The 15,043-nt window shown below is 47.1% G+C and overlaps 1 protein-coding gene across 1 annotated transcript in view; it reads left to right on the forward strand.

Annotated features, from left to right (window-relative positions):
- Positions 1 to 15,043, forward strand: part of WWOX (WW domain containing oxidoreductase) — an 891,989-nt gene that overhangs the window by 696,656 nt on the left and 180,290 nt on the right. The window lies entirely within an intron of this gene.

Below are 15,043 nucleotides of genomic sequence, written 5' to 3' on the forward strand. Positions count from 1 at the left end.
CTGGGCCACAGACAGGCTCATGCAAGTTCATTTTCATAGTGGCGTGTATGTATCTTTAGACCTTAACTGACAGATCCCCACGGTGAATCGAGTAGGGAGTTATCAATTACACGGTTAGCGAGGCGCTGCCGTTGTATGCTCTGTGGCTTCCTGACAGAAGCAGGCAGAAAAGGAGGAAAGGACTAATATTTCTGGTGCAGAAAGACTGTTAATATTTTAGACCAGGCTTCCCAAATACGTATGTTTATTTAGTTGGGAGAAAATGTGCATTTGAATCCTGCAAACCCTAAAGAAGTTTGCATTAATAAATAGTGATTACCATAATACTCTGCTCTAAAATATATTTTATTTATCAAGTGAACACCCTTCTGAGCTCCTCTTTATCCTTCCTGTGATGGCTAAATTAATTTCATCAAATTTTGATTTCTCCGTGGCTATGTCGTGAACAGTACTCAAAATAATAAAATGACCCTGATTGCCTATAAAGCCATTTGCAATTGGAGAAGCAGTGATTGGGGCTTGCGTTCCCTTTGGCAGCCAGATAATATATTCCTTTGTTTTCCTTTGCAAAATGTTTATCATGGGTTCTCCTTTAGCCTGAATCTAATCTGGAAGTGGGCCGGTCTTTTGTAGTTGTGGGCTGAAGCTGAGAACGGCATTCTAAAATATATCTTTCCCACTGAGACATCAAACTCCACCAGTAGGAATTTCTTCCCAGATTCATAGAATTTGTGACAGGTAGACCATGGATGCCCAAAGTGTTTACACTTAATGGGAAAACCTAGGCTGAGGAAGGGAAGGACTTAGCGAAGACAGTACAGAAGCAGGGTCTGGAGCCATGGGCTCCTCAGTCCTGGGCTTGAACTCTTGCTGTGGCATCTTTTTTATTTTTATTTTTTAATATTGCCTAGCTGTTCTAGTGTGTATGTTGTCAAAGATTTTAGTGTTTGTAATTGATCATGCTCATTCTTTCCAAGTGAGATCTTTTGTCCACCCGCATGTGGATGGACTGAGATCCAGGCTCGTAGAGGTAGGTTGCAGAGGTGAAGAGTTAGAGGTAACACTGCCTGAAAGATGTCTAGGGGTACTGGGAGACACTGCCTGGAACAGTGCTGTTAGAGGAGGAGGCTGCTTTAAGCCAACCTGATCTAAGTAGCTTATACACTTGGCCTCAAAGTCTTCCTGGCAAACAATTAACAAATTATTAAAATGTTAGAATTGAATTTATTTTCTAATCCAAGATTTCCATGCAAAGCACACCAACTATGAGCAATACTTTACAAGCGAGCCCCAACTAAATACCTATAATGACTTTATTGTTATAAGAAAACTGCCTCTTATGTATTATAAAGTGGGCAATGTACTAAATACTTGATTTGCCCGAAACAGATGTTTAACTCTGACATGTCACCAAGTAGAATGAAAATTAGTATGTTTGGTACATGGCATTCTTTCTTGAGTTGAGCATCACAGGACATTCTGTTAGGGTGGATCTCCTCCTAGGAAGGATAGCACGTGATGTGTCCATCAGTGAAGACTGATTGAGGATTACGCCTGTGTCTTGTTTTCTGTTAGCTCTGAAAGGAGGAGGACGGCGTGGAGGATGGGACAGGTTAGGATCTTGGGATGGGTCCTCCGGCTGCGTGTTCACCAGCCTCTTTCCCTTTCCTCCTGGCCACCTCACTGGACTCCCTAACTGTTAGATTTGGTCACATAACTGAGTTCTAACCGATGGAATGAGCCCCAGGATGGAACTAGCTTGGATATCTGAATGACTGCATGGAGCCAACCTCTCTATATCAGTAAGGCTTTATAGGAACACAAGATAAACTTATATTGTGTTAGGCCTCAGCAACTTTGAAGTTTATCTGATTACAGCAGACACCTACATTATTTCAGTGAATATGGGAAAAGGCGGGACTGGTGAAGCATCCCCTCTTTTTTGAGAGCTATCCCTTGTCCGTTTTTCCCATGAGTCCAGTGTGACCACACGGCGCATGTCCTTCTATCCCGTGTACCTTCAGCAGAGCTTGGCCCTCCTAGGAGCTGTAACAGGTAAACCGGAAGTCCCCACTGTCTAGCTCAGGAGTCAGCAAACACTTCTGTAAAGAGCCAAATAGTTAACACCTTTTGTTTCACAGGCCATGTAGTCTCTGGTTTTGATTACTCAGCTCTGCCACTGCAGTGTGAAAACAGCTGCCAAAGGTATAGGAATGAGTGGGTGTGGCTGTGTGCCGATAAAACTTTATTGATAAGAACCAGGCTGAAGTCTGGAATTGACCCCTGGTCTGTAGTTGGCCAGCATCTGTGCTATGTGATCTCCCAGACTGACAGAGGGTCCTTGCACCAACTTTTTTCAGAGTGATGTCAACATACTTCTCAAGTAAGTCAACCTAGCTTATTTCCCAGCCCACAAGCTGACCCCTGGGCTCCTTCCACCGAAAATACTGTACAAATCCTCATGTTTCCGGAGCAGCACTGCAAGAAGTGGTCACATTCTCCTTGTCCATTTTCATGATGTCCTCTGCGGTATCCATCAAATGACCCCTGGCGTTTTGGGTGACAAGGGTGTGCAAGGGATGTAACAGAAAGGAAAGAAACAAGGAAGAAGGGACCACACAGAGAGGGGAATCGATACCGGTTTTTTTTCCAGTTGGCTCATCAAGGTCTGACTCTGTCATTCTGAGAGAATATGGGCTATTATTGGGGGGAAATGGAAGAACTCAGAACCCGAGCCCAGATCCAGGTGTCTGAGTGCCTGCCTCCTCTCCACCATCTCTCCGTCAGGAGCCACACCCGGGACACCCACTTCTGGGACTTCACTTTAAAACTGTTGAATTCCCCGTGACCTCGGCCCCAGGAGCAGGGGCTTCTGCGACACCCAGCCCTGACTCCTTCCAGGAAGGAAGACAGCCTTGGGGGATATCTCCGTTTCCTGTCGGTCCTGGAGGGGCTGACACGCACAAACCCCCTCTTGTGTCCCTCGGTCACAGCGCATTGTGTCAGCAAAGGGGAAACAGTGCAGCCTGTGAATCTGTGTCACCGGCACACGGGCCGTCGTGTGGTCTCGCATGTGGCTTGTCACCAGCACGGGCTTCACAGCCGCGTCAGGGTCCCAGTGCCACGGAGCACTTCCCATCTCACCCAGACCACACTCGGGGCAGGCGGGGGTCATTCATCGCGGCCCTGGCCGGGAGTGCTGACCACTCCAGCAGGGGTACAGAAGCTACAGCTGAAGCCTGAGTTCCAATCGGCTGCCTCCCCCAGTTCCATCAGCCAGGATCCATCTGATACAAAGACCTTGACTGGCCCAGGAATGCGGATGCTGTGTCAGAGGTCATGGCTCAGAGCCAGAAATGCACCGCAACGACCTCCCATTCTCCTTGACGTGGTTTTCAAGGGGCATCCCAGGGTCAGAAGGATATCCAACGCCAGCTTGTCTGAGAGGGCATGGAAAAGGCAGGGGAAATGTCAAGATGAACTGAGGCTTAGGAAGACATTTACCGAAACAGAAGCACGTACACCCCTGGCTTCGTCAGCATTTCCCCAGGCGAGATGAGTCAGACATTTATATTTTTACATATGCAACCAACACACTTGCAGCTTTCAACCAGGGATGATAGAAAGACTTATTGAAAATACTTAATCAATTTTTACAAAGAAACCAGAGGTAGATGCGCTTCCAGACCCACAGTTTTGAAAGCCGCCAGGAGGATACCAGGCTGACTCGGAGCTTTATGAAGACCCAGTCCTAATGGGCGCTCTGCTCCACGGAGAACAGTTGGGTTGGACCTGAGCTGGTTTCTGTTTTTAGACTCCAGGCCCACAGTACCCTAAGTAGGTTGGGGCAGTGCTGATTTTACTATCCTTGGCATTTCCGTGGATTTTCTTGCAATGGTTTCACATAAGTGATCTGCAGAGATTTGAGGATCTAAGGACAAGAGTGGCAAACCCACAGTCCACTTGACATCATCCCCCAGTTCTGGGTCCACGGCCGACATCATTCATTCCTCAGCAGTTGCCTTTCCTCCCAAGCATGGAGGTGACTCTCCCAAATCTGGGTTCAGGCAGAGCCCTCCAGGAAATCGTTATCCATTGACCAGGGTTAGCACACGTGCTAAAGCTCATTTGCCATTTCTTGATATCTCCAGTAGAGATTCTAAAGTCCTGCTATTTTGATGTTGTCATTCTCTTGAATTAAAGATTAATTGCACAGGAATGTTTGGACATCTCTTGGATAACAGGCATTGTGTGAAGCGTGATAATTTCAGGATAAACAAGAAGTTCCCTCTGACCTCAGGGACTCAGGAAAACTCAGTATTTCAAGGTCATGGTACCAGGTTGTGCAAAAGGGGTGGCCAGGGAACTCAGCAAAGGGACGTTTATCCCAACCTAAGTAGAAAAGGGGTCAGAGAAAGCTTCTTGGGAAATAACTCAGGGACTTTCTTCAAGGACACACTCACCATGGTAATTCAAGGACAGCTTTCAAAAAGAAACCAGCCCTGCAATTGGATAGCATTGTAGGGCTCCAAGATTTATAATCTTTTTCTAAAGCACACAGAAGGTCTTTAAGATTTGATGTCTCCTTGCACCACAGACCAGAAGAAGAATATGTTTAGAAGTGGGCTGTGCTTATTAATCCAGTGCTGGCTTTATTGTTTTAAATCCCATGATCTTTAGCATATGAATGATTTCTTTTTCCTCCTCTTCTTCCTTTTTTCTTTGGGCAGTGTTATTTTCCTACCTTGTAGCAGCAGCAGCAGCAGGTCAGAATGCATTTGAAAATTAAAAAAATAATAATAATAATTTCCCAGCAAAGGCAAGATTTTTCAAGTTAGTTCATACTGGGACCCTTGCAACTTATTTTATCCCTTTCTCAAGCAAATCTTGAAAGCTTGAAACAAATGGATGGCAAAACTGGAGGGTATCTCATTTTTTAATCCATTGTTTTTGTGAGTGTTTAGAGCTTTCCCCATAACACATGGAGGTTGAGAAAAATTGGAAAAAGACCTCTTCAAGGACTTTTCCGTATGCTCCCTCATGTTTCAAGATGCTTTTGGTATGACGGCGCATATGTCTTGATTTTTGCACAGGTCCCTCCATATTCAGAAGCAAAGCAAAGAGAATTCATCGTGTGCCGATGAGAGAGCGGCCGTGTGTCAGCCCAAGCTCTCTGTGTCCTTTTCTTCTTGGGCTGCTGAACTTCGCAATTCTCTAAAAATGTACTCTCCAAAAATTTCCAGCAGGACTTTCCCCAATATGTAAATAGTGAGTCCAGGACAGTGAGCCCTGCTCTTTAGAACATTTGGTCCAAATGAAGCCAGAGGCCTCATCCCATCCCTTCTGACTTAGATGCATTCCTGGCAGAAAAGAGATGACCCACTCAAATCGAGTAATTCGAGGAGAGTTTGAACAGTTTAAAAAGACTTTATAAAGGTGGGGACAGGGTGTTAGTGCAGCTGTAAAAGATGGGGAGTTTCCCAGGGGTAGTGATGGGTGGTTCTTGCCATCCTCGACTGGAAGGAGCAAGAAGAGGAAGGAGGAAGCACCAGGGGAGGGTCTCTGGATGGCCCCTTAGCAGAGGCCCCGATCTTTGGTTGGGGAATTCTGCCTACCTGTGGTGACACTCCTTTCTCCCAAGGAAAGAGCCCAGGGTAATAAGCAGTCTCCCCCTTTACTCGGGGCTTCCCTGGTAGCTCAGATGGTAAAGAATCCGCTTGCAATATAGGAGGCCTGGGTTTGATCCCTGTGTTGGGAAGATCCCCTGGAGAAGGGAAAGGCTACCCACTCCAGTGTCCTGGCCTGGAGAATTCCATGGACTGTAGAGTCCATGGGGTCACAAAGAGTTGGACACGACTGAGTGAGTTTGACTTTCACTTCCCTTTTATTCAAGCCCACCCAGAAACCAGATGGTGAAAGGAACTCACTGATGGAGCTTGTATTGATCAACTTTCCTGAGCATGGAGCCAAGGACAAGAGGGTGGAGGATAAACCTGGGCAGGAAATTAGAAGATTCTAGCATAGCTGTCAAATTACCTTCTTCTCAGAAAAGAAAAAGAAAAGGTTCCTGGTTATGGTCTATACCCTACCCCTCAGTCTATCCTTTTCAGGTGATGCCTGAAGTCTAAGCTCCCCTGGTGATGTCCTCTGTCCATCACCACGGCCAACATGTTGTTCCATGGGTACCAATTTATCACTGCCCCTAGCTGGAAAAAGAAGCCCGACAGACTATTAGGCAAAGGATGCATGTGGTTCAGCTTTGTGTGACGGGTTTTATTTTCTGTCAGAAACTAGCCAAGAGGATTACCCAAGTTCTGTGTAAAAACAAGCAGAAAGTTATCAGTACTGAGTTGGATGACTCACAAAATAAGCCACTTTATCAATAGAGCTGTGGGACTAATAGTGACTCTCTCTTTTTTGGTGCTTTAAAGCAAAACTATCACATACTAAGTAGGTCTCATTTGTTTATTTTTGTTTTTATTTCTGTTACCTTGGGAGACCAACCTGGGAAAACATCAGTACGATTGTGTCAGAGAATGCTTTGCGTATGCTCTCCGCTGGGAGTTTCATGGTGTCATGTCTTACGTCCAAGTCTTTAAGCTGTTCTGAGTTTACTTTTGTGTATTCTGTGACAATGTGTTCTAACTGCATTGATTTACATGTGGCTCTCCAGCTGTCCCAGTGCCCCTTGCTGTAGACTTTTTCCCACTGTATATCCCTGCCTCCTTTGTCTAAGATAAATTGACTGTAGGTTTATGGGTTTATTTCTGAGCTCTCTCTTCTGTTCCATTGATCCACAGCACTGTTTTTGTGACAACACCATGCCATTTTTATTACTGTAGCTTTGTAGTATTGTCTGAAGTCTGAGAGGGTTATGCCTTCTGCTTTGATCTTTTTCTTCAGGATTGCTTTTGGTGATCTTTTTATGGTTCCATACAAATTTTAGAATTATTTGTTCTAGTTCTATGAAAAATGTCATAGCTAATTTGATAGGGATCCTATTTAATCTGTAGTTGCTTTGTGTGCTATGGCCATTTTAATGATACTAATTCTTCCAATCCAAGAGCATAAGATAACTTTTCATTTCTTTCACTAATCTTCAGTTTCCTTTCTTGATGTTTTATATAGTCCTCAGCATATAAGTCTTTCATGTCCTTCAGGTTTGGTGGTGGTTTAGTGGATACGTTATGTGCAACTCCTGTGATCCCATGGATTGTAGCCCGCCAGGCTCCTCTATTCATGGGACTTTCCAGGCAAGAATACTGGAGTGGGTTGCCATTTCCTTCTCCAGGACATCTTCCCAGGAATCGAATCCAGGTCTCCCACATTGCAGGTGGATTGTTTACCGTCTGAGCCAGCAGGGAAGCCCTAACTCCTAAGCATTTTATTTTTGGAGGTATGATTTAAATTTTTTGTTTTTTACATTCCCTTTTCAAAATTATCAGATATTGGGTTATGTGGATACTAGACCCTCCCTGTGCACTTTTTGAGTTTATAACTAACTGGGAAAGTGTTCCTTTTGGGGCAGCCTCATCAACTAACCACCTTGTCTTTTCAAATGATTTTAAGAATTCTAACCTAATTTTGAAGACCTTCTTTTTCATTCAGTTAGTTCAATATCATGAGCTGAATGCCGTAACTTAGACATATGTGTGATGAACTCTGTGCTCACACTCCTGAGGCAGGAAGGCCTGCGTGTACAATCAGGCCTCACTGCACAGCCTTCGTGGCACCGTAGGTTTTTCATCGCTCCAAGCAGCTTCCACCTGCCCTCAGACTGGAGATCCTTGTCCAGAGCATGGATGACTCCCCCACTAACCAAGTGCAGTGGGACCAGCAGCGCATTGCATGACTGTCAGTTCTCCGAGATTTGATTAGTCAGCATGGAAAAAGACAGTCTGTTGAGGGTAAATGCAGAAACCAGGCTGTCCGGTGGATTCGGGGACTGGGCCTCCAGCGGGGACCCTCTGCAAGGAGGAGTGAGGGGAAAGCAGGACACACGAGGAAGCAGAAAGCTGGCAGAGAGGACAGTGGAGCAAGTGTGCAGAGGACGTCGGGATGCTGAGAGGGAGGGAGCAAAGTAGGATTCTGTGTGTGTGTGAGAGAGAGATTCTGAGACCAACCTACCTGTCTCTCATACCACGGGCTCCATTCCTTCCCAGATTTCTAGCCCCCAACTCTGTTTCCACGAGGTCTAACCCTGCCCACACGAAAGGAGCTTCAGCTAATCTGGCCGACCTCTTGTTGGAGGAGGTGACCGTCCAGGTTCTGAGGATTTTCAAAACCCCGAGCTGCCCAAGGTCAGCAGCTGTGTTATTGCAAAGGCTGTAGACTGTGTTTTATCAGCGCCAGGATGCACATTACCCTGACAACAGCTCTTTGTGAACACTGGGGGAGCCCCCAGGGCCCCGGGTCATTCCCTCACCGCCCAAGTGGTGGAATGGCTTAGTGAACAGTCCAGAGTGCAATTTTTAAAGAAAGAAAATGAAGGAAGGAAGAAAAGAGAAAAAGACAGAGGAGGGAACAAAAAGAAAGAAGGAAAGAAAAAAGAGAGAAAGGAGGAAGGTAGATAGGCAAGCAGGAAGGATGGGCACCGTCTTGGCTTCAGACCTGCTGGGACCTGTTGGCTTTTAATGGACCCTCTGTTGCAGTCTTCCTGATCCTTTGTCTCCATATTCACTTGGCATTTTTTAAATAGGAGACAAAACAGGTGATGCGTGCAGGGCATGTGATTTTCCCTGAAGAGAGGGAGGCATCAGGCTGAGAAAAAGGAACGGATCTCGAGGGGAGCTTGTCTCGAGACCACAGACCTTGGAGAAGACAGCTTATTTAGGTCTCGGTGATTTCCTTAAGCTTATACAGTGCCTTTGAAAAGAGCAAGGGGCTCTGGGGATGAGCCCAAACATGGCAGCCTTCAGCTTCCCGAGGAGGAGACGTTGAGATGGAAAAGGAACAGAAGGGACTCTCCAAGTCAGTGACCGCAGACTCATCCCTTGAGATCAAAGTCAGAGAAGAGATTGAGAGAAATTCTTGCCAGCGTGCTTGGGAGTCACTCTGAGCTGTTTCCCAGCTATGGTTTCCCCACCCGTTCACATCTGGTGATCAGAGGCAGCAAGACCTGGATTAAGTGTGGGGATCGTAGAGTCCCCGCTAAAGCCATGTCCCTCTGCTGAGCAGCATCAGGGCCTTGGGCAAGTTCTTTCAGCCCTCAGGACCTCAGTTTTCCCTTCTGTAAAATGTAAGCCCCAAGATCTACCCCTTTAAGCACTGACATGAAGCCGCAACAAAAAGGTGAAGAGGAAGTGTCCTGAAGAGCTTGACACATCACCCTGCCCATGTTAGCTTTCAGAAGACCTTACCTTTAATCACCACCTCTGTCTTCAGGGCCATCATCACCTGCTTTGGGCTCTTGCGCATGCGGGGCCCCAGAGTCTTGAAATCATCTCAGTTAAGTCTCCTTTATTCCCACAATACCTGCCACAAAATAATCCCCAGTACGTATTCGTTACTGGATGCAGGGGAAAAAATGAAAATCAGTGACTGGGAAAGCACACCTTCATGTATCTCCTTCCACTGCCTGTGTTCCAGGGGTTTACTTTCTTTCATTTATTCATTGATAAAACCTTTGTGCCTACAATGTGCTCATTTCTGAAGAGACAGTGAATGAAAGGTAGTCTTATTCTTGAAGTGCCTACCATTCATTCAGGAAGCATGCTGGGGGGTCTGGACCGTGAAATCAAGGGTGTCCGTTTTCTTCTTGCCTTTGTCTCCCTTTTCTGCCCAGCCAGCTCCTGTGTCTTCCTGGACAGGGTTCTGGGCAGTGGCAGTCACCAACCGCAGCTGCGCAAGGCGCTTCCCTTTTGGGAGATGCTCCTGCCTTGTCACCTTCTGGCCTATTCCTCCTCTCCCTGTTACTCCCCTTCTCTGCACCAAGACCTCGAGTCTCCTCTTCAGGAACCAAGTGGAGAGTCATCGCCAGCCCTGACCGACTGTCAGAAGTGGTCAGATGTCCACTTCTTTGGTTTGGCCACCATATACCTTCCTGGGTCTTGCTATTCACAATATCCAAATGCCACATCAGCTGCTTTTCTTAATCCTTGCATGTACGTTAACTTCTCACGGACCTTTGACCAAAGAAAGACTTTTCTTTCTCTGGGAAGGTGATGCTCTTAAATGAAAGCTTGTGGAAGTCCAGCCAAAAAACGGGGTGCTGGAGGAAGGAAACGCCCACTTAGCCGACCTGATCAGAGAGCTCAACCCTAGTGATCCCTGGAACAAAGGAAATCAGAGCTAGAATCCTTCCCCTGCAGCTTCACCTCTGGTTCCTAGATCCCAAACCCCACGCTGTAAAGCTGTTGTTGGCCATGCTGTTCAACCCACTGGAAGATGATGATCTCAGACGCATAGAGCCCAACGCACTTGAACTTCCACATGTGTTGAACACTTGTGTGAAGCAAAGGAGGGTAGTTGAAACCAACAGGGTGCTGATGAGCCCATTTTCCATCAGATGTGCCTTTGTGTTGAGTCGTTCTCTGTGTCTGCATAGAGCTGGCTTTCTTTCCACCAGAGTTGAAAGATTTTATTAATGTCCGTTCCCCACCCCTTCCCTTCATTCTATCCTAATGAGTCTTATCAAAGTTTGCCCAGCAGCCTCAGGCCGGACCAACAAGGTTACACAGAACCTAAATTCAGCTGGAAGGTGGCAAGATGAAGCGGGCTTGCTGGGGGCGGGAGTGGGGGGGGCCTTGGCCACAGGGAAGTGTCCTCTGAACCCGCCTTGAGGGATAAAAATAGCTCTCGGAGTCACTGAATGCTAAGTCGGCTTTCTCCCCAAACCTTGTAAGTAGGCAATCAGGATTTAACGACCCACAAATTTCCAATTTTTTAGTTTGTGGGGGAAAAAAAAATGTCCATCTATTTTTTTTTTTTTAACCACAGTTAGAGACTCATCTTTAAAAAAAAAAAATTATTCAGTGACTTCCTCCCTCTTTCCGATGAGGAAAACTGGACTATTTATGCTGCATTTTCAGCTTTTTTTCATATATAATTTTTCATATAAATGCACATTTTCCCCTTCTTTCGGGGCGGAAATTTAACTTTTGTGGCAATGCGATGTGTGTTTAAATTACCAATTTCATAGGCAATATGTCTGATAATTGCAGAGAGATACTGAGTTAACTTGTAGCAATGAGTTTACGTGACAAAGGGAAAAATCAGTTTGTTCGCGGTAAGCAGAGAGGATAAGGCGCGGAAAACTTTACTATTTGGGGGTCGGGGAGGCGGCCACGGTGGGGGCCAGGTAGGGAGGGAAGGCTGGGGAAGGGAGGCCCTGAAATTGCTTTTTATAATTAAAAAGGGAATCTCGGATGTTTTATATCTTGCATATTTACAATAAAACCTTTAAGTGCTTGTCAAGAGGGTAATGTGTCATTAACGGGGGACTCTGCCTCGCCTCTCCTCTCGGACATGGCAGCCAGGCAGGATAAGAGAAGAGTAATTATAGTTCAGCAGGGCTGCCAGGTGTGATAAATGACTAATCAGCGCGCGGGAGCCGCCGTCCTCAAAGGAGGACTATTACAGTGTTATCAGCTGCAGGCCCGGGTGTGCGGGGCCGAACAGGGGCGGGGAAGGACCTTGCGCGGCGCACGCGGCTCGGGCGGGCCCGCCGCCCGCAGCCCCGCGGCTGTCTCTCGGCTTTGTGTGGCTGCCTCCGGGGGGGATGGGAACACACAGGGTTCCGGCGACCTGCCCAGCGCTAACGTTTCTATAACCCGCCCGCCGGGCTGCGTGGCCACCTCCAGGCCGGGCGGTGCCTTTGGCAGGAGGGCGGTTCGGATGGCATCAGACGCCACGAGAAGCCGGTTTTCCCGGATGGAGCCGGCGCCCTCTCTTTCTCCTGCTCAGGCCCCATGGGCAGGGGTGGATGCTATGCGGAGTATCTTTGGCCGCTTCCCCTCGTGGGAACAATGCCGAGTGGTTCCCTGGCAGGCTGACGGCGGGGTGCTGTCCCGGAGGGCCCGGGGTGCTGCCCCCGGCGAGGGACAGTGGATCCCGGCCCTTCCGTGTTCTCTGGCTCTGCTGAGGGGACCGAGCACCCGTGAACCTGATGCAGTTACTTCTCAGGATTGGACCGTCCCCTCTCCACGTGCGATGGACCATGGCGGGAGGGGGGGGGGGGAGGCGTGTGTGGAAATTCATCAGAACTCCTTTCAGACAAACTGCGCAACACTGATGCTTTCCTTATTTGCCCTCTTGTTGGTTTTTTAATTTTTTTTTCTCCCAGCACACCAAAGGCTGGCCTCCGGGGAGCAAGACCATTTAAAATATCATTGTAAAAAATGTACATGGGGAAACAGGCATCTGAGTACAAGTAGGTGCTTGATGTGAAAAAGGACATGATGTGCTTTTTTTAAAAAAACAAAAAGAAAAAATAGAGATAGAACGACACTTTTGATACAAAGGTTATTTTTATAATACTTGCATTTTTATCAGTTGACGTGTTTTCACAGGGAGCCCTGACTGAAGTCACAAAAATTACGACTTGGGCACCCGAGCTCCTTATCTGACAAATGCAGTGTGAACGGGCTTGTTCTTATCAATGAGATCAGATTTCAGAAATGAACACGAGGACGGCGGCGTCGGCTCTGCGCACAGATAACCTTGCAGGCACGAACTCCCAAACCAGAATAAAAGAATCGTCTGTGAAATAATGGGCCCGGAAACACGGCCGCGTCACACTGTAATAGACAGTGGTTGGGGTGGGGGCGGGGGGAGGTGGAATCAAAAGGGGGGAAAAAACTCATTTCATCTCAGTTAATGGCAGGGAAACGAAGGCAGAGGAGGACTTTCTCTGGAGCGGAGCTGGTGCGACAAAGCCCGGGGTTCCGCAGTGTCATGCACCATTTGCCGATGCACCAGGGCCCTTTTCAGGCGCTCAGAAGCCATTATTATAATGTGAAAAAGGTGGAAAGAAATACTCCTTCTGGACACTGGAAGGGCAAATGAGGTGCAAGCCTTTTTTTCTTTCTTCCTTTCTCTTTTTCTCTTAGCCTCTCTCCTTTTCCTTTATGCACAGACAAGGTTCAAGTCCCCCACCCCACCTCCCCAAACCCCCTGGAAAGGGTGCCAAAGAACTTGCTCTGCCCTTAGATAAACAGTTTGTCTTGGCCCCCCGAGCAGCGCCTTTTGTGACTTAGCTGGTTGGAGAGGAGCACGAGTATGTCCTGATCTCAGCGTCTCCCTGTTCACTTTATTTCTGACTAAGAGGAAGCCCATGCCCAGCCCTGGCTCCGAGTTCTTAGGAAGAATGAGGGACAGAAGTATCCAGGAGCACATGGCCAGCCTCGGCTCTGCCTGACTTCCTCTCTGTAACCCACCCTGCAGAAGGGTGCATGTGGGCAGGGCACGGAATGAGAAGATGAAAAGAAAGGCTTCCTTTATTTTACGTATTTATTTTTTTTTATTTTTTGTGGTCTTCAGCCATAATAGAGAATGACTCCTGAACACTGCTGGATGGCCATCCAAGCTCTTTATAAACTACAGAACCCAAGTTAGGACTTAGAGGCTGATTAAAATGAGTTTCCTGCCCCCCACCCCCACCCCGCAACTGAGACATAAATATGATTGCTGCTGTCCTAAAGAAAAAAAAGAATAGAAAATGATAAAGTTCCAACCTGGCTTGTTCTTGTGTGGTTTATGGGGACAGCAAGATTGCATACGGAGCCAGCATTTGCTTCTCAGGACTGCTAAAGTGTGAAGAACAGCACTGACATCCCAGTCTTCAATAAATCACTATAAAAATGTTTATGAACCCTGCAATTTACTGTCTTTTAAATGCAAATTGAAAGGGGCACCACTGCAAGTGTAAAGGAGATCCGAGGTGGCCTGCAGGAATTATAAGATGTTGCAGTGGGTTTGGAAGATTGTGTGATCTTAAACGGGAACATTTCCAAGTGATTTTGCATTTATACCTCTCTGACAGTCGGGTTAATTTATTAACGAGCTTGCTGTGGATTTGCAGGGAGGGTGGAGGCTGGCTCCCTTAAACAGGGGCTTTGAGCAAATGACATTTTTCATTTTACCGAAGGAAGAGGGAACTGGTGATGCAAAACCAGATCCCAAAAGTTGTTTGGACAAAGTCAGATGAGAACATGGCCCTTTTAGGGGAAATACACTCCTGCTTAGCTTGTTTTTGTTTTTTGTTTTGTTTTTTGTTTTTTTAAGAAAACTCTGATCATCCTTAAATAAAATCTCCATTTGAAAATGTTGAAGACTTGTAGTTAGAGGAGGGAAACTTGAAAAGGGTGGACTTGAGCCATCCTGTGGTGATATGATAGACCCATTTATAGCCAAGCGCTCCTAGAAGGCAGAGCTCACTCTATGGTTTGGGTACCACATGGATGGTTTCTCTGCCTTCCTACTTAGCAAGTGCCGGGCAGAAAAATGAAGCAGAAAGACTGTGACAGAGCTCTAATCCAGGCTGGCCTCTTCTGAGTCCCGTTCCGTTGTTCCTGAGTTTTGGTTACATTTGACCCCTGGCTTCCCCACCTGTAAAACTGTTCGCTGAGTCTGCAAGGTGTTGATGCACATGTCAAGTGCTTAGCATGGGACCAGAGGATCCCACGGGTCAGGATCCGTAATTATCAGCTCCATCTTCCCTTTCTGCTGCTCCCCACACCTGCCTGTCTTCCCTAATGAACTTGGGGGAAGAAGAGAGGATTCAGAGACTGTAGTCGGTTTACATGGCTGTATGGATGAGACTTAAGATTGCACTGATGCAGGGAGATGCTAATGTGTATCACACCGCCCCCTCCCCCCCCCCCCGCCCCCTCGCATCCCCACCGTGTGAATCAGGCCAGCAGGGACAGGTACAGTGAAAGAAAGAAAACAGCCCATGAAAACAGGTTGCTCTGCAATTCTGCCTACAGTTCCCTTCCCGTTGCCCACCTGCCTCATGTGGAAAAACGCCCAAAGTAGGCCGTGTTTATAGAGCCACTGTTTGCAGAACACTCCCCCAGTTTGCAGCATACACCACAGAGCCACG

The sequence above is a fragment of the Cervus elaphus genome, chromosome 4 (assembly GCF_910594005.1).
Source record: "Cervus elaphus chromosome 4, mCerEla1.1, whole genome shotgun sequence".
In the NCBI taxonomy this organism is placed as follows: Eukaryota; Metazoa; Chordata; class Mammalia; order Artiodactyla; family Cervidae; genus Cervus; species Cervus elaphus.